We start from the raw sequence: 24,798 nt of genomic DNA on the forward strand, positions 1-24,798 counted from the left end.
GATAGTAATTAATCACTACTACTTAATCTGTTTATTTTTTTTCTAGCCCTAACATATATCTGTCTTTCATTTATATACTATATATATTTATACTAATACTGTTCAAAATAATAGTACATCGTATTTGTTGATGCTTTCATTCACTAAGTACTCTACAATAGTAAAAAACAGCATGACAACCTTATGATTGTTTGGGATCAAGAACCTTTACTAAATAGCCCTAAGTATTGTGGATGTCAAGTTTTGAAAAAAATTTCCAATTCTCCTAACAATAGATTAGGGGGACAGTCGTGGTCCTAATTGGTTAGATAGTCGGACTTGCAATCCAAGGGTGTGAGTTTGAGTCTCGGTGACCGGGCAGGAATTGTAGGTGGGGGGAGTGAATGTACAGCGCTACCTCTCCTCGTGGATGAACCCGCAATCACCCACCTGACTGAGGTGCCCTGATCAAGGTCACCGAACCACCAAATGATCCCGGTGCGCCAGACAGCATAAAATGAAACTTGCCCACTGCTTCCGGGTGTCGTTTTCCACAGTGTGTGTGTGATCTACATGCTGTGTGTGTGCAGCTTTGGATGGGTTAAATGCAGAGCACGAATTTCCGAGTATGGGTTACCATACTTGGCTGTATTCAGGTCCCTTTTTTTTTTTTTTTTTACTTTTTATATGTCCTCAGATAATAAAACTGACTCAGGCAGAACGGTAATTGAAGGCACTGCGGAAGCTGTAGCCCATGGTATTGGCCTCCAAGGCGATGTACATGCCAGCAGTCCTCCTCCTTGCTTCGAGTGATAAGCAGCTATGTTCAAATAGGAGCCGTCTGGTCGTGACCACACGTCACCCGTGGGCAACACAACGATCCAGCGATGGTCCTCCGACCTCAATGGTGGAGTTGTACTTGCTCTCACCGCCTGGTTCGACCCTCTTTAGCCACTGAATACCGCGCTTGACATCACGGCGTACTTTACACTGGAAAGATGTGGTGCCACCGTAGTCTACAGTAGTGTTTACCGGATGAGTGCCTGTCAAGATGGGCTTGGAATTTGTGCGCTCTGTAATGAAATAAGGACGATTTTATTTACCCATCAGTATTCAACACAATTACGGGTCTATAATGCACAGATAGTTTTTTTTTCTATTTTCTGTCCTAAAATAGTTTTATCATGCTATTTTGGATAATAAATGTCACATATGACTCTACTGAAGCAAGATTAATATACTCCTCCCTGTTAGTGTGTGGATTGTAAAGTCAGCAAATGCGCAAATTAATTTGGGAAGCAAAATACAATGGGATGAAATAAATTGGCTGCCAGTTACTGCTGTATACATAGCTAGCTATTTTATGTGTCAATTCATAACTGTTACATATCATCTTTAGCAAACATAAAAATTTCAAAAATAGTAAGAATTATATAAAAAATAAAATACTATCAGTTATTTTTTTATCATGCATAAATATAAGCCATTAATTATAATACAGTTTGGCTGGTGCTGAAGTGTGTTTTAGTTTGCTTTTTTTTAGTCTAATAATAAGAAATGCTAATGTTATTTGTTAGGAATGATTGGGGTCCAGTTTCCTCCTAAATTCTTACAGCACATGCCAGACAACTGTTAATCCCCCTTGAACGCATCCAGTAACGAGAGAAAATGTTTAAACTGCTATGTTAAAAACTGTTTGGCTTTATGTTCATGATCTTCTGTCTACACTATACAAGTCATCAAAAGCTCCATATCGCATACCAGGAAAAACATCAAAGAGATGATGGTGATGGACCCACGGATGACTTCCACTTTTATAGGTGGCGTTGATGCTTCCCGGCGCGGTTGGACACATGACACGTGTACGTGCCGCTGTGTTCAGGTGTAAAGATTCTTCAGACTGAGGGTCCACTTCTTCCTTTCGCCCTCGCCCCCTCCTCGGGGTCAGAGGCCTGCTGTCTTTCAGCCAGACGATGTCAGGTCTGGAGTTTTGCCGCTTGCGGTGCACTTGAGCCTTACTGAGCTCCCCACTGGCCGGGGAGACAATCACACGCTTTCTCTCATTTTTTGCCGGCTGGTGTGAAGCGGGGCCGCACTACAAAGAAAGACAAAAGGCAAGAAAATGTTAGACAGCACCTTTCCATTTTGAAATACAGACCTTAAAATTGGAACAGTTTTCCATCAGGTTTACAGCCTACTTTAGTTGTGAAAAGCATGTCAAAAGATTATTGCACTAGAGAAATAAAGCTGACAAATTGACATCACAGTAATGAGAATTTGGGATAATGAATATAGTGTCTCAAAAAAAAAAAAAAAAAAAACGAATGCATTTTAAAAATAGGCTCAATTTTCTTTTTTGATTTTGGGGTGAAATTTTAGTATGTATACTAGTTTATTATGTAAAAAATAATAATTATGACATTTGGTCCAATTTTCAATAAAATTTTTAAAATCTGAATAATAAAATGATCTGATTACTTAACTCTGCTTTTTATGAGCTTAAAATAAATAAGCGGAGATAGATGGAAGGCTGATTCATCATCAGAGAATTATACAACACCACCAACTAACATTACAAGGAAAATAAATAAAGCAAGCATAAAGGAGCGGGACATGATAGTTCTTGTGTGTGGGCAAATTTACTGATGTAAACGCACCACACCATGAATGCACATCAGACAAAGCAAACAGGAGCTCCTCTGTAGCTTCATTCTATAGTTCCCTGCTGACTGTTAACGCTCACACAGCAGACTCTGAACAAACACCCCAAAAAGCAAATACAATAGTGAACTTAGCATCTCCCACTAAGCATCTCCCATCACAACTGCTATGCTACCACAGTACAAAAACAAGCAGGTCAGGCCCTCTTTGACAATGCCGAGTTTAGGCGGTGGCTCCGATATCAAATCAAGGGCAACTGTCGGAGGGGAAGGGAATGCTTTCCCCCCTCACACTTCACATAAATAGCCTGCTCTTTGGCTTGTCAAAATGCAATTACCAAAGCAAACACTGGGCTTCAGAGGTAGGAGGTGTGTGACTCCTGGGTTTAGTGAGCCACAGGAAAGGTATTGTGGGGACGGTCACAATTCCCAGACCACCAGGGATCCTGTCAATCTCTTGGAAGGTTTCAGGACCACATGTGTGCCTCTGCTTGGAGGATGCGCGGTTTGATGGGGAAATACGAAGGGCAGTGACACCAACTGCCTGAACTAACTGACAGGCTCTCAGGCGTATTCCATTCAGTTGGCCACATGTTTTTCCATAGCGCCACACAGCAAATGTGGATCACCACTAAAATGCTAAAAACTAAACGCTAAAAAATCGCCTACTATACTAAAGCAAAGATGGCAAGCGCTGTTATGCTACAAACAAATTGTCACCACAAGTGTTACAAACAAAAGGAAATGCCACCACTGCTATACTACAACAAAATGGCAGCACCACATATTCTACAACAGAAATATATCACCACTACTGTAACTACAACAAGAATAGCATCGCTACTATGTTGCGATAAATGTTCTTCAACTTCTTATACTATGACAAAACGGCAGGGCAGCTATTAGGTGCTACAACATCAAATGGTTACTACTACTATACCTCAACACAAACAGTCAAGCAAAGTTAGGACTACACTAAAACGTCTATGGCACTACCTATATTACTGCTACAACAATTAACAGCAGCACTTCTAAGCTACAATTAAAAATCACTGCTACACTACAAAACAACAGCGCCCTGCTATTCCTCAATACATGTCATCACTACTATATAGCTACACTAACAAGATTCCTGTGCACTAATATACTTACAACAAACACAACAGTGTCTGCTATGCTACAATAAGTGTCATTGTTACAGTAATATAAGCAAAAAATAGCAGTGACTGTTAAGGCGATCATCTAATGTCACCGCTATAGCTACTACACACAACAACTACGCAAAGCCACTGACGATTGCATTTACTAATGTTCTAACAATTCTAAAATTTCTATATCTTTTTTCTTTAGAACTGTTGATCGATTCTAAATACAATTATCTCACAGCAAACTCAAAGTTGCTTTCATTCATGAGCAAAGCAGCTTATGAAACATTCTTGGCAGCTGCACTGCATTTTCCACGAGTGACTTGTCTGGGCTGCCCTTAGCAATTATAATACACAGGAATTACGGGAGATCAAAGGGGATCAGAGGACATTTACCAGTAACTCTTACCGCAGTTTTCTGTCAGGATCAGTACCCACGGAAACAGTACTCTGTTTCCACCAGCTGGTCTGGCACCCTTCCCTCCCTACCACTGGAGTCATCTAGAGAAATGAAGCAGAGCAGAAAAGCGAAGATATTTAACCTCAGTCCAACATATCAAAGGGGAAATAACCAGCATGCTCTGAGCTATTGGCCACAACAACTATTGTGTGTTCAATAGCACAATTACTGTAATTCTTCAGACAAATCTCGACAGTCAACTCCTTCACCACCCTAAATAAAAATATACTATTACTATTCGCCTGAATCAAGCCAGACTAGAGAGCACAAGTTTATATGTAGCTAAGGAGTTCTTAAAATACCCCACCCTTGCATTTTTTTTAGGGCTCTTGAGAGTGCCAGAAGTTTAGACCAGAACCTTCGTTTACACTCCATTCCCGCTAAAAGTAGACATGGCCCATTGCATTGCAAGCATGGCAGTCTTGCTAGATACACCCTGTGTGTTACACAGGGTGGTAACAACTGTCTCTGAGTCATTAATCCTGGATGGGTTCTTATTTAAGTTCCCTAGCTTTATAGCCGTGGATTATTCAAGGCCAAATGAGATTCTTTTTCAAAACTGGTTGACATTTTCGCAGCCCCCCGACACCAAACAAGCATGTCTAAAAATTGAGGTATATATTTGGGCCTCCCCCAGTGACTACAGATACGGCTTCTCACCAGTTTACAATGTTCAAATCACAAACCCTACTACAGACATCCAACTAATAAGAAATAAACATATTTTAATGTCAATATCTGGTTGAACCTGTGCTGGGCCAAATCCCCCCAATGAGCAATTTTTTCTATTTACAAGACTTCATAATGATGTATGACTTTGTTGTGTCCAAAGTCGGGACCGGAAATTGACTGCAGCTACCTCCGCGTTTTGAGTCCAACCACCTGCAACAGCACAACCCAATTCAAAGCAAAATCACACTGCAACCATGTTGCATCTTTCCCTCCACTTCTTTTGTTAAATTATAATTTCTATATTAATAGTAAATATATATAATATAGTATAGATATATATTATAGATATATATATATATATATATATATAACCCGATTCCAAAAAAGTTGGGACACTGTGAGTAAACAAAGGGAATGAAATCATTTACAAATCTCATAAACTTATATTTTATTCACAATAGACGATAGATAACATATCAACAATGTTGAAAAGTGAAGACATTTGAAATGTCATGCCAAATATAATGGGATCATTTTGGATTTCATGAGAGCTACACATTCCCAAAAAAGTTGGGACAGGTAGCAATGAAGAGGCCGGAAACCGTTAAATGTACATATAAGGAACAGCTGGAGGACCAATTTGCAACTTATTAGATCAATTGGCAACATAGATTGGGTATAAAAAGAGCCTCTCAGAGTGGCAGTGTCTCTCTCAGAAGTCAAGATGGGCCAGAGGATCACCAAAAAATAGTGACGCGTAATATCAGCAAGGAGTTTTTTCAGAGAAGAATTGTTATCATCATCTACACGTAGATAATGATCATCCAAGATTCAGAGAATCTGGAACAATCTCTGTGCGTAAGGGTCAAGCCCGGAAAACCATACTGGATGCCCATGATCTTCGGCCCTTAGACAGCACTGCATCACATTACAGGAATGCTACTGTAATGGAAATCACAAATCATGGGCTCCAGGAATACTTCCAGAAAACATTGTCGGTGAAAAACAATCCACTTGTGCCATTCGCCGTTGCCAGCTAAAACTCTATAGGTCAAAAAAGAAGCCATATGACTAAACATGATCACAGAAGCGCAGGCGTTTTCTCTGGGCAACGAGCTCATTTAAAATGGACTGTGGCAAAGTGGAAAACTGTTCTGTATTCAGACGAATCAAAATTTGAAGTTCTTCTTTTTTGGAAAACTGGACGCCACATGTTATCCGGACTAAAGAGGACAAGGACAAACCCAAGTTGTTATCAGCGCTCAGTTCAGTCAAGCCTGCATTTCTGATTGGTATGGGGTTGCAAATGAGTGCGTGTTGGAAAATGGGCAGCTTACACATCTGGAAAGGCACCATCCAATGCTGAAACGTATATCCAAGTTCTAGAACAACAAACCTATGCTCCCATCAGAGACGTCGTAACTCTTTCAGAGAAGACCTTGCATTTCTTTCACACAACATGACAATGTCAGAACACATACTGGCATCAATTATAACATATAAAATCATGGCTGCGATCGAAGAAGGAATCCAGGTACTGAAATGGCCAGCCTGAGTAGTCCAGATCTTTTCACCCATAGAAAACATTTGGTGCATTACATAAAGAGGAAGATTCGACAAAGAAGACCATAAGACAGTTGAGCAACTAGAAGCCTGTATTAGACAAGAATGGGACAACATTCCTATTCCTAAACTTTGAGCCAACTTTGTATCCTCAGTCACCAAGACGTTTTCAGATTGTTATAAAAAGAGGGGATGCCACACAGTGCGTAAACATGGCCTTGTCCCAACTTTTTTGAGATGTGTTGATGCCATGAAGTTTTATTAAAACTTATTTTTCCCTTAAAATTATAAATTTTCTCAGTTTTTAAACATTTGATATGTCATCTCATGTTGTATTCTGAATAAAATATTGAAATTGAAACTTCCACATCATTGCATTCTGTTTTTATTCCCAATTTGTACAGTGTCCCAACTTTTTTGGAATCAGGTTTGTGTGTGTGTGTGTGTGTGTGTGTGTGTGTGTATGTGTAGATATATATATATATACTATAGATATCTATATATATATATATATATATATATATATATGATATATATATATATCAATATATATTGATCATTTATTTTAGTTTTGTAAAACTACAAAGCAGTTCAATCCAGAGCAGCAAGTGATTCTTTTATTGTTAGATTAACATTGAGGCGGCCTATATAAAGACCCACTGTCTGCACGGATCTAATATAATGTTACACATCTGATGTTTTTCACCAACAGTTCCCTGAACATTCACTTAAAGGGGTCATGAAATGAGAAACCAAATTTGCCTTGATCTTTTGGAATATAAGAGGTCTTTGTACCATTAAAATGTCCTGCAAGTTTCATAGCTTAAGACGTCCTCCCCATTATAAACTAGCCATTTATTTAATCAAGCTCTAAATACAGCTCGTTCTGGATCCATGGTAAGAAGTGACGTCACGGTGCGAAGTGACGTTCCAACCATTTTGCATATGACACCGCCTCCAGCACAAGACAAACTACGCTTATTTCGTATTGTTGTCGCGCCGCGCGCCTCACAAGTGTTCAGTCGACGGACAGCCAGTGTACAGGAAAATTACAATGCCACGCAGATGTGCTCAAACATATAAAGTTTTATCATTGCAAGAGCCATTGCCTTCGAATGCATCACCCGCTACTAAACAGTTACGCTCAATCCACAAATGTTACTAGCTGGGGGGCGTTAATAATTGATCCATAGGCACTGTCGTTAGCCAATCATAACAATGGGCATTAACACTGAACTCTTAAAGGGGAAACCAACCCAAAAAAACAGACTGTTTGAAATCAAAGGATGAGAAACAGGGTGGGAAAATGTCATAATTCACCTACATTTTGAAAGTTTTTTTAAAAAAAAAAAAACTATACTAATACTATAATTGCACCCTAGGGGACCATAATAATAAAAATAAAAAACCCATGTCATGACCCCTTTAAGACATAACAGATTGTGTCTGCATTAAAACTTATACTGTAATACTGTAATAATGTGTATATGTGTATATTTATTGGTATCGGATGTTTCGGATGACAGTCAGCGTGAGAAATGAGCGGAGAAAAGTACTCCTCTCAGAAAACGTACAAATAAAGGTAATTAAACATCCAAAATTATTATTTAGCACATTGGGATCGCTAGACGAGGGCTTAATGAACACATTTTTGTGAAAACCTCAAAATCGACATTTTTCACGTTTTTTTGCTTGTGTCACACTTTTCAATGTACAAAAGCTGGAAGATGTTCCATTCAGACTGGGATTCGTCTGAAAGTGTCACAGAAAGTCATATAACCTAAGATGCTTCGAGGATTCCGTCTGGAGGTCATCTACAACCTAGATGAGAGGAGAAAACACAGTCTAATTTTAATTTTTGGGTGAACTTACCTTTAATGTTCCTTATGCTAATAACCAATTTGTAATTATACGCCTTCAGGCTTGTATAATTTACAATGGAAACAGACAAGCAAAACGAAACAGACCAGAGACATAAATCTTTATTATAAATCAGCTATCCCATAATATAATTAAAACAACCTGTTACTCTGTAAACATATATATGTATTGTACAAAAAAAAAATACATGGCATTACACATACTTTTTTTTTTTTTTACATTAGTTTATGAATATTAATTTGTTCATTAATTATGAATGTTAGAAAGGTTGCACTATACCTTGTTCATTTAAGTGTTACCTCTGTTGTTTACATTTTAATTGTTTAGGTTATATATATAGCTGCCTCCTCCCTGAATATATATTGTGACGAGTCAGCTGCCTCCTCCCTGATAATCATCGGCACCCCGTCCTAAATCGCCGCCCCCTTCACCAGGCTCCCGATAGGATGTGGGCTGTGGGAGAGAGGAGGGGCGCTGGACGAGTCAGGGCTGGCGGCGTGTGATGGGGCACACCTGAAGGAAATGGAGCCTCATCACCGCCGCTGTTTAAAAGCCCCCAATCGCGCCTATCCTCGGGAGACCGGTCTCTTCCCCGTGCATGCACACTGGTGTCCTCGTGGGTCCAGGAAGGGTGCGTTGAGGGACTCCCGCACCACCAGAAGACGTGAGCTGCCGGACCGCGCGTCCCGGGTCGAGAACCGCACCCGTCTACACGGCCGTAGGGCCAGGATGCCGGGCGTCCATCCACTGCAAGCGCCGCGGCTAGCAGAGGAGGATGAAGCCGCTAGAAGAAAGCCGCCGCCCCTCGCGCCTGGCCCGGACCGAAGAGGGGAGCGCGTGCGGCCGCCGGACTCAGCCCCTTACCTGGACCCTTCCTCCATGAACACTGCCAGACCCCCACGAACCCCGCAGCACGACGAGGACACCAGATTCCCTGTTGTTTGGACACTGTTCCCCTTTTGGACACTTTATTCCCCCTTTTGTTTGGTTTTTCTGTTAAATAAAAAACCTCTCCGAGGCTGACGCCACGCCCCCCACTGTGTCTGTCGTTGGCTCGTCCCGTCACAATATATATTCATATATATATATATATATATATATATATATCTATGATATATATTGTAGATGTTTCAACAAAAGAAAATGAAAGGCTGCACTAAATGCTACCTCAATTGTTTACATGTGTTTAATTTAGGTTTTAATAATTAGTATGCAATAATAAATGTTCATTTAGTTTCACCAACTTCTGTACTTTTTTTTTTGCATGTTTACTGTAACTTACACATGTATTATAACGGCCTCATATCTGCCAGATCGGCCAGACTGATTTTCTCAATATCGGTATCGGCTGTGTGTAAAAATCCCATATCGGTCGTCGACCACTACCTTAAGTCACAATTCTTCATTTATCGTAAAAAATTACTGAACCTTTTAATCTGAGAAGATACATTCAAAAATTCAAGGCAAATATCTAAAGTCACGTGTGGGGAAGAGGTGAAACTCTATGGTTGGAAATCTGTGGCCTTTTCTGCTTAGTTACAGCCCCTGCTCATCCAATCACCACATGACTGGCATTTCCCTTTCATTTAACGCAAAGTGACACCACAGCGTGCCACATTTCACACGTTCACCATTCTAGGTGTGTTCTTAATTTCGTACAAGCTCAGTATGAACTGAGGTGTTTGCATTACCCTTCAGTTTGTTTGCTTTCATGTCATGCAGTGGAGACGGCAGCAGAAAACATGCCGTTTTCCATAGGAAATCTGAGCAGAGAGTTTCTGTTCCACTGGGTTTTCACCAGGTTTGTGGTCTTTAGTAATGTTTATTGGTGAAGTGCAGACCAGGTACCCTCTTCTGCTCCATGGCAAGGCTTAGGAGTTTTCTGTTGATTTTGGGCAAGTCCAACTGGTCCCTCGCTAAGCATGAAACGTCCAACTTGGCTGTGCCACGTCTGTCAGGGGCAGCAAAAACCCTCTGGTGTCCAAGTTTTATTGCACTTGAATGTTCTGCTTATGACCTCCAGTGCTGTCAAATGGTTACATCGATGAAGTTGAACCAATTGCCTCGTTTTTCTAGAAGCAAAGCAACCACCTTCGCTTAAAGCAAAACAGTGTTTCTGAACACAGCATGCTAATTATGCTGTCACCCTCTACGTCTATGGTGAAGTCGGCTGTGAAACTGGAGTGGTTTGGAGACAATCCTCATGAGTGAAACTCAACAGGAGAGACAATATGGGGATCTTGCTGTTAGCTGTTACCTTGGCTTTGATTTAGTACATTCCAGCACTTGCTTATGGAAACCATTACCAACTCTACTGCTACACAGCACTATATTAACAGCCAGCTCTAAACTGTGAAAAATTTATGGGCCGTGGTCACAGCAGAGATGTTACTGCATTACTGACGACAGACTAACCCGGGAAATGAATAACACTAAAAAAAGTTGACAGATTAACTGCCTGCCGAGCATATTTATGTTTGATCACACCAATGTATCTTTTTGGCCACTGCATATTAGGAATAGAAGAACCAATGCTTGTGGATGGTTTCACAATATGAAAAACTGTGACCTGGCCTAAAACATTGCTTTTTTTATATGAGAGAACTGAGTCCACCAACATTTGCTGAACATGGATTTTTTTCATTTAAAGATCATGAATGAATGATGTGCGGGTTGTCATAGATGGCCGTATGATGGTTGTAGCATTTATGCAAGAACACTTATAAAGTCAACATGAAATCAAAATTTCACCTATTCAATTTCTTAAAACACATACAAGGGTTTATTTTGAATATGTCATTGTAATCCTGTAAATTGTAGTACTGTAAAATTAGTTGTGAACATCCTGAATGCATGAATCTGATTGGCTGACGAATGTTTTGAAGTGTGCAATTATTTTCCTGGGAAATGCACGGCGAACGTAGTTCCAGGCAGCTCTCTTGACCCCTTTACAGTTCAATATCACTTCGCACAGTAAGACTGTTATAACGGAGATTACAGGACTAACAAAAACAACAACATGACAGACGATTTTTTCTGAAAGTAAGTACACGTGACATTTCTCACTAGCGAGATAATAACAGCACTGTTTAGAGACGCTGCTGCAGAACACTGTTGAGGGACGCACAGAGGTAGCCTAATATACACAAGCTCGCTCTCTCTCTCTCCTTCTTTCTCTGTCTCTCTGGATCTCTTTCTAATAACTTCATTAATAACTGCATTAGAATGCTAACAACGGCTCAAGCCTCCATTACCAGCTTTTAAAATGATATTTTGGAACAAGCAAAAGAGGCGCTGGATGAGATGCGAAATAAATAATCCTACTCACAATAGCGATTTAAGTACAAAAACTGGACGAATCCCTTTAAATATATCATCTGATCGATGTCTTGAGGTGTGTGGTAACCATAGTATAAGTGGAATAATTGACAATTATTCCAACAATTATTCATTACATAATCAAAAGTTGACATTATGGAGCAGGTCAACACTGGAACCGCTGAAGCATAATTACATGCTAACCCTTACCCTGTGCATTTGCACTGCAACAAGGAGACACCTTGAAATACAGTGTACCCAAAAACTTTAAATACATTTACATTAATTACATTGTTTGGTTACACTTTATTTTAAGGTGTCCTTGTTACAGTGTAATTATACATTTAAGTACTGAGTAATACTATTAACTAACTACATATACTTACTAAATGGTTAGGGTTAGGATTAGGGTTTTGTCTTAAGGTTACTTGCATGCAATTATGCGTAATTCATTGTTATTATAATAGTAAGTACATGTAAAGTATAACTAGGACACCTTAAAAATAAAGTGTAATCCCCATTTTTTGATTTAACCTCTAAAAGCAATACAACTATATTTGAATATGTTTAACTGGTCACATAAAGCTATTCTAAAATGTGTGTAAAAAATATCTATCTATCTATATCTATCTATCTATCTATCTATCTATCTATCTATCTATCTATCTATCTATCTATCTATCTATCTATCTATCTATCTATCTATCTATCTATCTATATCTAGATAACAGCATATGGAGTGTTTCTAGAAGGTACAAGTACTGTTGAGCTCATTCTCCAATTTGCACCAGTGGCTCCATAGCTGACCCTGCTCCATAAACGTCAACTTCTGAGTCCAGCCTGATCACCTACAGTCATTGCTGCTCTTGGCACAATCCCTAACAATCCCACTCCTGAAATCAGTTCTTCAGCTGTGGAGACTCAGGCAGATTTAGAAAGGCCTTCTTTTCCTGGAGCTGAGGCACTGACCCTGTATTTAGTGTTCCGTTTCTCTTTTTTAGGGATTACCGGAGCAGAGCAGAAGGAAAAGTAAAGACTCTGGCTGAGACTTTGTCGACCCTCAGGGGTTTCATGAATACCAGCTGAATTCACATAATAAAAGGGAAAAAGTCAAGGAAGTCCTGGCAGGTGTCCTCCCTCGGCAATTTGTGGTATTAAATATACAATAGAAACATAAATAACAAAACAATCTCTCTTCATTGAATCAAAAAATAAAATAAATAATTTTTTGGTATTCTGTAGAAACTGGTGTAAAAAAAGAGAAATAATACTTACATTAAGTTTTGGTACTGTCAAAATTACACAAACCATAAGATTTAATTTAAATTAAATTTTAAAAGATTCATGTCTGTGTGAGAGAGAGGGTGTTTGAGGAAAGATTAAATTTGAACTGCCTTTCAAATTTATATTTTCGACTTTAAACAAAATTGTAAGGAGTGTATTTTTTTCTTAAATATTTAAAAAGTCTTGTTTCAAATGTATAAGTTCTGATTTCCCCAAAATAATAAGCATATTATTGAAGTTTAATTACTCCAGTATTTTACACCCCCATTTAAACCAACAAGAAAACTGTGGTCCTGTCATGAATAATTCACACATTGGTCTAAAGTACTTTTGGAATTATATATTCTTTGCTTTTATGATTCTTTGCATTTTAAGCAATAGAGCTGTGCAAACACTGAAGTAAAACACTATGAAAGAAACAACAGAAGATCAAATGTGGTTTATTTGCTCTTCCAACACAAAATAAGACAGCAGATCTGTCAAGTTAAAACATTTAAGGAAATGAAAGAATGTTTAGGAACTAAGGTCTGAAACTAACAAAATCTTCCCTACTTTCCACATTAAAGGGCCCTGACCCCAAATACAGCCTCATTCCCATGATTACTTCACAATGTCAAGAGCAAACTGAGTGCATGTATGTCAAGATGTACATCTTGTTTCAAACTCCAAATGTTTGCAGAGCTCTAGAGAGGCTTGCAACAACAGAAGGTTTGCTGGCGTACGAGTGGTTGGCTCAGTGGTAATTGTGGCCACCTGTGATAGAATAAACAGAAGAAACCTGCCTTACAGTCTGTTATGTGGGGTGGGAGAACACACACAAGCTCTAAAAAGGTGCTTGCACTAATTCCTGTTCCTTCACTTAAAATTTGGACCGTATTACATACAGTATTCCAGTTATATGCATCTTTTACTTCTTGCTTCGGTGTATCTGTAGTAATTACTTCACTCTTTGCCAGCCTTAGCATGCTGCACATTCCCCCATGTCTGCATTCAGCGTCTGCTTTTTATCATGTTCACACTTCATTTATATGTTTATCCAGCTTTCTATTGGCATGGATAGACTGCTGATCTCAAACTATGTGGGATCGTCATGGCATGAGATGTAGGAGGACTAGCTAAGAGAACCCTATGCCCACAGCTCAGCCCATTCAAAGCAGCATTCATTGTGTTACTCGTTACAGAAGTTACAGAACAAGCTTTTAGTGACAAGAAAGCCTCCACTGTGGCATGCTGGGAGAGATAAAGATGTCCCATTTCGAGTCCAAAGCTCTGGTGTTTGTACACTAATTTAGCAGGGGAACTAAAAGTACTTAAGAAACTTTAGAAGGCAGCCGTGTAACCCTAAAACACATATATAAAACATCCCTTTGAAATGACAGGGGCAAGCTGGCATCCATTCTCCACAGTGCCAGGTTGAAAGCAGCTTTCCCGGCTTCTCTTCATGCTGAGCTGTCAAGACGAAAGCAAGTCTGTATGGAAGAAGATTTCGCGGCACATTTGCAGGGGGTTGGCACAGGATCCCGTTTCCACTGTCCACCATCAGCGTCCCAGCTGCCTGCCCATAACTCTAGCAAACATCAAGGACAGGACGGAGCTTTACTGAATTAACATATCTCACATATTATTCGTGCTGGTGCTCACTTTGAAACAGACACCTCCTCCCCTGCACTTGGAAACCGGCCTCTGTTCTGCCCAAAATATTTCAGAATAAAAAAGGCCTTTAAAAGTGCAAGCCATGGAGTGTCAGTTACTCTCCGGCTAAATTAAAATCAAGCTTGGAAACAAGCTGCATTTCAAAAATTTAAAGTGTCCCTATTTTGGGCTATGAAAGGTTAATTTATTTTTCCTTACTTGCTCAACAAATCCCAAAACAATTCGCTCAACTATTCATTATTCCAAACCCCTCCTTTACGTGACGCTAATCTGCAGTGATCGGTCCAATTAGTCTCATTTTCATTTCATCATGCCTGTGATGCCTGATAGAGCAGCATTTGTGAGCACAGTGCTACTTTGTGTACAGCCTAGGGCTGTCAAATGATTAATCACGATTAATCACATCCCAAAATAAAAAGTTTTGTTTACATAATATGTGTGTATACTGTGTATATTTATTATGTATATATAATACACACACATGCATGTATATATTTAAGAAGAATATGTTATGTTTATATATATTAAATATATTTATATATAATAATAAAATATAAGAATATAAATATATAAATGTATATACATGTAAATATTTTCTAAATATATAATTTATGTGTGTGTTTATTTATATATACATAACTAAATATACCCTGTACACATACATATATTATGTAAACAAAACTTTTATTTTGGATGTGATTAATCGTGATTAATCATTAACACTTTGCATTACAGCCGTTACCAGGGAAACTGCAATTTTTACCGCTCCCTAGTGGCAAAGGATGAATTTGCATTTTCATTCAGACCAACGCGAAAAGACCAACAAGTGGGCAGGCAATATACAAAATGTTTCATGTTTGACCGTCAACATTAAATGGCTTAGGATTCGTTTTAAAGGAGTCATATGATGCTTCTAAAAAGGACATTATTTTGTGTATTTGGTGTAATGGAATGTGTTTATGCAGTTTAAGGTTCAAAAAACACATTATTTTTCCACATAATGTACATTATAGTTTCTCCTCTCTATGCCTCGCCTTCTGAAACTCGTTTTTTTTTTTTTACAAAGCTCATCGGTCTGAAAAGCGAGGTGTGCTTTGATTGGCCAGCTATTCAGTGAGTTGTGATTGGCCGAATGCGTTGTGATGGAAATGTAACGCCCATTAACATACTATGCCATCTCCCAGGCCAGCAGCACGAGACTCAGTCCACCATCATCGGTCCCCGTGCACATTCGGTTCTCTTTTAGCAGTATAGTAAATGTACTGTTAGGAGTAACTAACAGTACATTTAAATAGAAAGATGTACTGTTTACAGGGGACCTCCATCATCACCATGACCTGTTCCCGAACACACCCGATCCCAATCGCCGGAGTACTGATCACCTGCACCTGCACTCACTAATACTTTCCAGTATTAAGCCACCTGCACTTCAGTACTTCGGCGTCCCGGTCTACCATTCACTGAACAGTACCAGACTCTTGCTACACTAATCTGTGTCTATTTTACCTCCAGAAACTCTGATGATCCTCTTGTGGTTTTCCCTCGTTGTCTCCCCTGTCTCCTGGATCCCAACTCCATACTCTGTATCCACGATCCATTATCCACTATCTGGAATTCTCCCTGGACTGTTGCCACTGCCATTATTCTCACCTGCCATTCACACTGAATTCAGACTGTTCAATAAACCCTGTTATTTTACTAACCTCCCGTCTCTACCCTGATTTGTGACAGAAGACCGGACCTTTAAAACGACACTCCTATGGATCTCTGGTCTGCCGCTCCTGCAGACCTTCTGCAGGAGCTGGTCAACACTCTCCGTGCCTCTCTCATGCCGGCACCCAACCCTCAATCTGCCTCTGGCAGTGGCTATGGCTATGCCTACTTCATATGCTTGGGAACCAATTGGATGTGGCGACTTTCTTGTACAAGTGGCATTATACATCGAGATGCAACCGCAGAAATTCCCTACTGAGCGCTCCAAGGTAGCATTCCTGATTTCTCTCCTGTCTGTTCGTGCTTTGTCATGGTGAAGGCCATATGGAATGCCAATAGTGCCATAAGTAATTCTTATGAAGCTTTCACTAACCACTTCAAAGAAGTATTTGACCCCTCTATTGGAGAGATATCTGTTTCAGATCAGCTGCTGCAGTTTTTCTGTGCTCAAATGGCTATCTATGAGGACTCCGTGGGATTGGAGAGCTTCATTGCTCAAGGCCAACCACATTTCCCAGTACTTAGCTGCCTGCCATACCTCCGAAGCTTGCTCACCAGTCGGTCTCTCCCCACCAGCAGCCCTCCAGTACCAGAACTGATGCAAGTGGATTCAACACAGCTTTCCTCCTGAGGAAAGCACACGCAGTATTGTGGCTGGACTCTGCCTCTATTGTGCTGCACCCATCATAGCATCGGAGTCTGCCCCGTCAAACCCCCCACGTCCTGCGGTGAGTACCATTCAGGACGACCCCCATAATTTTCCACTCTTTGGACCATTTCAGTCCAACTATTCACTCCTACCTGTTATGGTACAGTCTCAGCTCTGGTCGACTCGGGCTCCTCGGGCAACTTCATCTCACAAGGCCTCCTAAGTCATCTCCAGTTGCCTCGTTGCCATCCTGCCCAGGAGCTTCAAGTCAAGACCATCCAGTGAAAACTGCTAGGACGTGGACAGGTAAGGTTCCAGGCTCCTCCTGTGGCTCTCAAGATCGGAAATCTTTCATGAAGAGGCGATTAACTTCTCTGGTACTGGAGGGACCCCCACTGTAGATGTAATCCTGGGATGCCCCTAGCTCATCCAACATTCTCCGGAAATCAGATGGGATTCATGTGAGGTGATTCACTGGAGCGAGACTATCCTCCGGATACCATCCCCAGACGACGGCCAAGACTGAGTGGAAGATCCAGGAACTCGAACGCTACCTCCGGGCATACTGCCAAGAAGACCAGCACAGCTGGAACGGCTTCCTTCCCTGGGCCGAGTATGCACAGAACTCCCTCCGACAGAATACCACCGGCCTCACACCTTTCCAGTGAATACTCGGCTACCAACCTCCACTCTTCCCGTGGACAGGAGAACCATCGGAAGTTCCAGCTGTGGACTACTGATTCCGAGCGAGCGAGAGAGTGTGGGACTCATTCAATATCCACCTCTAGCATGCAGTACGGATACACAAAACCTTCCCCGATGCCCAACGTGCCTCCACTCCCGTTTACCATCCTGGGGACAAGGTTTGGCTGTCCACCCAGGATATGCATCTCTGTCTGCCCAGCAAGGCAGAGTACTGATAACCTGCACCTGCACTCACTTATACTTCCCAGTATAAATTGCCACCTGCACTTCAGTACTACTTCGCGTCCGGTCTAACTGTTCACTACACTCTGAACAATACCAGACTCTTGCTACGCTAACCTGTGGCTTTTTTACCTCCATAAACTCTGACGATCCTCTTGTGGTTTTCCCTCATTGTCTCCCCAGTCTCCTGGATCCCAACTCCATACTCTGTCATCCATGACCCATTATCCACTATCTGGAATTCTCCCTGGACTGTTGCCACTGCCATTATTCTCACCTGCCATTCACTCCTGCCATAATTCAAACTGTTCAATAAACCCTGTTATTTTACTAACCTCCTGTCTCTACCCTGATTTGTGACAAAAAGAGGGAATCACTCGCTGCACTTCAATGAACTGATGTTTGTAGTATTAATAATCAATTTATTTGTAATGAACACAAAAAAAAGTTATTTTTTACAATTGATTGTTTTTCGTACATGAATGCTTTAGTTTAGATATAAAATTATAAAGGTAATGCATTATTTGTTTCTTTCTAGGCTATTATAACTGTTTTTTTTTTTTTTTGCATCTGTTCTTATTTATAATAGCAAAGATAAAATAAAAAATTGCTGTATTATTAATTACTATATTAATAATCATAATAAGAAAAGACGGAGGACTTCACTATTTACTTCAAATGGGTGACTCTTTTTGTCCAATTACAACAAATCATTTTGAAGGTCTTTTAATGGAGAATTTGTGACTCATTTTTTTTTTTTTTTTAATTGCTCGTTGTGACTCGTTTTGTCAGCACAAGTCACATTATTCTCATGAGGAAGCACATGTGGAGGTGGTAAATGCCAACAATGCATACGCAATGTTTTTCAGATGGTATGGCAAGTGTAAACAGATGAATCAGATATGGGTCACAATCAGTGTTGGGGTAGTTACTCAAAAATTTAATTAGTTACTAGTTACTAGTTACTTCTGTAAATTGTAATGAGATTTCTTGTACTAGTTACTGAATTTGAAAAGTAACTTCACTACTTATTTACTTTAATTTCCTTTTTAAGGGCCCTATGAAATCCGTTTTATTTTTTCCCAAATTCCGTTTTATTCTTTTCCAATTTTTCGTCTTTTTGTTCTAGATTCCGTTTTTTTTTTTTTTTTTTCTGGATTCCATTTTTTTCTGTTTTATTTTTTCTCAACTCCTTTTTAATGGTTCAATTTAAATTGTATTAATCAAAAACCATGATCTAATTAATTTAAAATCATAAAACTTATACATTTTCACATCAATTTATTAAAAGTTTAACAAAAATTACATGTTTAGGGCCCTATCAGATGTTTTATTTTTTTCTTCACCATATGTTTTATTGTTACCAAATTCTGAGTTTTTGCATGTCTAATTATTTAAAAATGCATAAAAACAACTTAATTTATTAAATTTTTTCTTAAAATAGCCTTATTTTAATGCATGTAAATATGTCAATGACTTGCTGAAGTGCACGAAAACCAGCTATGTATGTTTTAGACCCGGAAATAATTTATCTCTCCCTCTCTCTCTCTCTCTCTCTCTACTGTATAAAAAGTACATTATATATTATTATGTAAAGTATAATATTATACGCTATAATATAATATAGGGCACTATTTTAACGATCTAAACGCGAAGTGCAAAGCACATGGCGCAGGTGCACTCAGGGCGTGTCCAAATCCACTTTTTCTATTTTAACGATGGAAAAACGGTTGGCGCGCCCGGGCGCATGGTCTAAACGGGTTGTCCCTAGTCTCATCTTCCATTCCCTTTAAGAGCCAGTTGCGCTCATGTCATGACGAGATGAAACGGAGCTGCTCATGTGCGAGCAAATAGATAGCCTAATTCTGATACATGCGATGACTATCCATTTATGACATGTAGGCAGTTTTATATTTAATTAGACCTACAAAAAATTCTTATGCATTGCGATCCATTATTTTTTAATATTTGGCATGTTTGTGTGCTGCTGTGCGTCCCTGCATAAGCAGCGTGTACACGCGTTGTGGACCCGGCTATACTAACACGCTCTTTAAAGCGAATAACAAAGAAAATACATTGCGCCAGACTTTAGACCAGGTTTGAGTTGGTCTATGGCGCAGTCTATTATTAGCTCCTTAAAATAGCAATGCGCCAGCAATGCGCCTGAACATACCTCTTTTTTAAACCAGCACGCCCATGGGCGCACAAATGGGCACAAATGCTTTTGCTAATTAAACGACGTGGCGCTGGACGGGAAAATGCGAACGGCGCCGGACTGAAATTAGCAAACACACTTGTGCTGCGCCTTGCGTCGCATTGCGCCGGGTGTATGATAGGGCCCATAATGTTGTATTGTATTATAGTTATTATATCCAAGTTGTCTGTCTGGAACGCAGCATTGGGTTAACGTCAATAAACTATCGTTTACTACAATTAAGAGTCATTCTTTAAGGTGACATTTCAGCACTTGGACAAATGGAAAGCGTTCTCCTAAGTTGCACTTAAAGCACATCTATGTGTGATTGCTTTACGTGCAATTTTTGGGAAACGCACACAAAACAATAATGAACGATCGTAAAATTACTCGTAGAAAAGGTTAATATCAATCGTTTATCGTAGGAAACCCGGCCCAGAACTTTACACACAGGCAAACATGGCTTGTGTTACGTAGGAAAGCGCGTCCTATAGTCTAGTAAAATAGTGTTGTCTTTACCAATACATTATTAGTGTAATGCGTTACTTACTTCGTTACCCAAAAAAGTAATCTAGTTACTGTAATCCGTTATTTTGTAACTCGTTACCCCCAACACTGGTCACAATTGAAAGAACGTGTAAACGGACAGTAAAAAAAAAATTGGATATAGGCAACAAATCAGAATTGGGTATCAAGACCTGCAGTGAAAACAGGGCCTTAGAGCTGTGTTACACACTGCATGAATGGTAATTTTCAAAAATCCATAATAGGAAAATCCATAATCTCCTGATTTCATTTCATCTAATTCAATTAGGCACTTGTGTTGCAGGCTCTTGTGAAAGCCAAGTAAGATCAATTGTGTACATACATTTATGCCACCAATAAATAAATTGAAGCCAATGTGCAAACTGTAAAATGCTGTTTCAAGCATGTAAAAATGCCAGAAATAGTATTACTTTTGATTGTCGTCAGTCAACACATACTTTCAGAGTTAGAAAGCAGCAACACTCTCCCTCACCTTTGAGGCTGTCAGGAGGAGTTGACATAAAGGATAGGCTGCCAAAACTGTTGAGTTTTCTCCCTATCAACACAACACATGTCCAAAGTATTTTTTTTCAATCCCCTCTTCTCACTATTTCTCGAGCTTTTTTTGCGGACTGTTGTTGGGAATTCCAGCCCAAACAAACTTAATTTAACATGATATAGTGAGGGGTTTAAGACCATATCAAAGCACACCCTCAAAAAAGGGGAAATATTGGCAGCACTGGCTTCATTCCACGAATGGTAAATTTAAACTACACAAGTCTCTTTTGTTAACACATTTAAGGAATCTTTTTGAATAAACTGTCGTTGTGTTGATTATGGACTCGAAACAAATCGGTGTGAAAACTATTTTTTCATCCAAATTAATTACAGTCATCCATCAAATGTACTGCAGGTGTCAGTTTCATGTTGCTAGCATCAGTGATGGTTTTTTTGATTGATTTAAATGTTTAACTATGACTTTTTAAACTGATTTTTGAAGATGCATCAACATTTGCAATGAGAGTAAAAAACTTAATGCCATTTGAATATTAAAGCCAAAGGCTCAGGGCTAGTTAGTTAAACTTTTATTGTCCAGCCTTGATGTAAAATGATTGTTTATGTATCAACTTACTTTGTGTCCTATAAAAATGACCAGATGATATTAATTTAAAGGCATAATTAAGTGGGTGAACTGTGTCTTTACAACTGCCCTTCTGTAAACTGCCATGTCATACAATTGGACTGACTTTTTGGTTGGATCCCACCTTTACCTGCCATCCTTATAATACTTTTTAGTTTTACTGTATTTGCATATGTTACTCATCTGAACAACATCAAGCTGTTGTTATACCTTAAAATACTTTTGACTGTGCTGATGTAAACGCTTTGCAAAACACCTTGACTAACAGAAAATTCTCAATTTCCTTAACAAGAAAAGATTCTTTGTTTGCTTTCTTACAAATAAATTCCCGTAAAGCCTATTTACCAAGATTCGATTTTGAAGGCTAGGCCCTTAAAGTGTGAAATGGTCTTTTGATTTCAAATATTTTCCCATCTCAGGATAATCACTAGTGAGGGATTTGGCACTGTGTGCCAGTAGAGATTTAAGAATTGTCATGCCCTTTATTTTCCTGCAGTTCCTGCAGTTCCAGGTCACATGCCATTTTATGGCCCAGGTGATTGGCTTAAAATATGATGGAAGCAGAAATGAACGCCCAAGAGAACAGATAACAGAATTCAATCATGTGTCTTGCCTTGGGCCAGTAAAGGGAATTAATGGGTTTAATGCAAAGCAGAGTACAGTATGTATCAGTACCATATTTATGCCATACAATTTATACCAGAAAGTATTTGGCTATTATGATTATTAAATTTTCCCACCTGTTGCATAGAAACACAACTTACAGTCGAAACAAGTACTTTACAGGAAAAAAAAAAAACATGCTACAAAAAGTCTTCAAGTGCTACTTTCACGAATAAAAGCAAAATCATCATGTACAATAATTTCTAAAGGGACAAACATACAATGAACAAAACAATACCAAAAACCAGGGCACTCCAATGGAAGAATGGAACAAAACCACAACAAAAGATTACAAAGTCATCTACAGACGCTGTATCCTGTCCTCAAACACCATCTAAAACTAATTGCGGCATCTATTCTCTCTGACCTTGCTCTACTCGTTTCATTTCATACACGTTGCTCGACTACGGAGACGAGGCCCGGCATTCAGTGACTGGACTTACAAAAGCCTACAGGCAGACGAATAGGCTACTGTAGGTCTAATGAGAGAGGATTCTTCCACTACACTAACTACCAACCACAGAGGAAAGAAAAAGCTATTATGGATCTTTAAAAGAGTGGAAACTCTGGATAGGTGTGCAGACACAGGGCTCAAAAGGAGTGAAGCACCTCCCTCTGTTACAAACCTTTGGTTCCTTCTCGGGGAACAATGAAGAAACAAGCTTAATCCAGCCATCTTATAATGAGCTATAAGCTTTCTTTTCACAAACAAAAATGTCCACCCTTACTTTGGTGCCTAAACAGGGACAAATGCTCTGTGCTTTTCAGGTCCTCTGAACCTCATTCCTTTGCTGCCACTCTCCTCTCTTGTCCCACATTTTCAAGTATCCTAGGTTGGAGATGGTTTTGAGATCCGTGAGAATGCTTGGGCTTTGGCTCATCATAGAACTTCTATATATTCAAGAGGCCCCATTCACAACTCATCTTTCCAATTGTGCAGGAACGATGGAGAATTTGCAATCATGTATTCGGGGGAGTAAAGCAGGAATAAAGCTTGGAGTTGCTCTTCAATGCTAAAATTGGCCAAAACTTTTTTTTGCCAAAAGGCTTCTTTAGGGGCGCTAGTGTGGCCGTTTCGGCACTTAAATGCCTCTGCGGGCTGCAGTGGACCAGAACAACAGCCCAGGAAAAACAACAAAGAGCTCAAACCCTATTCAAACCGTGAAAGAACTAGCATCCAGCTGATGAGGCAAGTAGCGCACAGGCTTTCTTCTTTCCCTCCACCACACAAGAAGCGAGAGTGGTGTATGAGGAATCTATTTAAGAAAATGACATGTAATCGGCTTACGAAGACAGGCAAAATGAAGAATTCTGGGGCCTGAACCTCACTTTACAGTTCAACTCCTAGTGGTGCTCCAGATAACTCCAGGGGGTTACAAAAATCCGGCAATTTCAGCAATAAGGGTTCTACAAAATGCTACAAATAGGAAGCTTTATTCCAAACAGCACAATGAAAAACACTAAACAACCCAAAACAGGCATTTGAAAGGTTTAATTTTTCAGGGGTTAAAGCAAAAAAAAAAAAAAAAAAATCCTGAGCCTGAACTTTTTTCCCGGGGGCATGGTGGGGTAGCACATGCAAAGTGTGCAATGACTGTGGCAACTTTAACATTTGAAAGGATACTATGGCAAAGTTATTGCTTTCTTTATTCAAACTGTTTTTCTTTTTCATGAAGATATGGTTGACCTGAAGAATGAAAGCTGTATAATACACTTGGAAAATTATGAGCTATATCACCGCTTATCAACCTAGGGGGTGTGATAATACACTTAGCTCACAAAATGAGACAAAATACAGATATAATTTTTAAGAAATGTTCAGTGACAAAATATTTGTCTTTTAATCACAAAAAGTAAAACAATGCAGTTGTATTTATAAATATTTTAACTAATCTAGGGCTGTAACTAATGATTATTTTGGTAATCAAGTAATCTACTGATTATTTCGACAACTGGGTAATCTGAAATTTTTTAGTAACACAAACAGACCTAAGTGAAAACCAGGCTTTAGTATGACTATTTATATATAAACTAACGATATAAACTAACACAATAATAACTGGCTCAAATAAAATATAAAAACCAATAAATTACATGATTGTATTGAAAAACACTTGTAACTTAAATACATTATGTATTAAAAAAAATACCTGTGGATGGTGCCAACGGCCAGGTGACGTTTCACTTTACAGCGTGATTAAATGATGTTTTAAATCCATTAAATTTTAATATTTTGCCACATGCAGAAACTTTTATTTTGAAAATCGCGATATCCAATACATGGCATAATTAGCCATAGGTCGATATATTCTCCTCTGTTGGCAAAGGTTTATAAATGATTTACGTTACAAATCTAGTGAGATAATGCACA

The 24,798-nt window shown here is 39.3% G+C and overlaps 1 pseudogene; it reads right to left on the reverse strand.

Moving 5' to 3' along the window:
- Positions 1 to 690: 690 nt before the first annotated feature.
- LOC122147371 overlaps positions 691 to 24,798 on the reverse strand; it is a 43,891-nt pseudogene continuing 19,783 nt past the window's right edge.

Source organism: Cyprinus carpio, chromosome A14 (assembly GCF_018340385.1).
Source record: "Cyprinus carpio isolate SPL01 chromosome A14, ASM1834038v1, whole genome shotgun sequence".
Classification (NCBI taxonomy): Eukaryota; Metazoa; Chordata; class Actinopteri; order Cypriniformes; family Cyprinidae; genus Cyprinus; species Cyprinus carpio.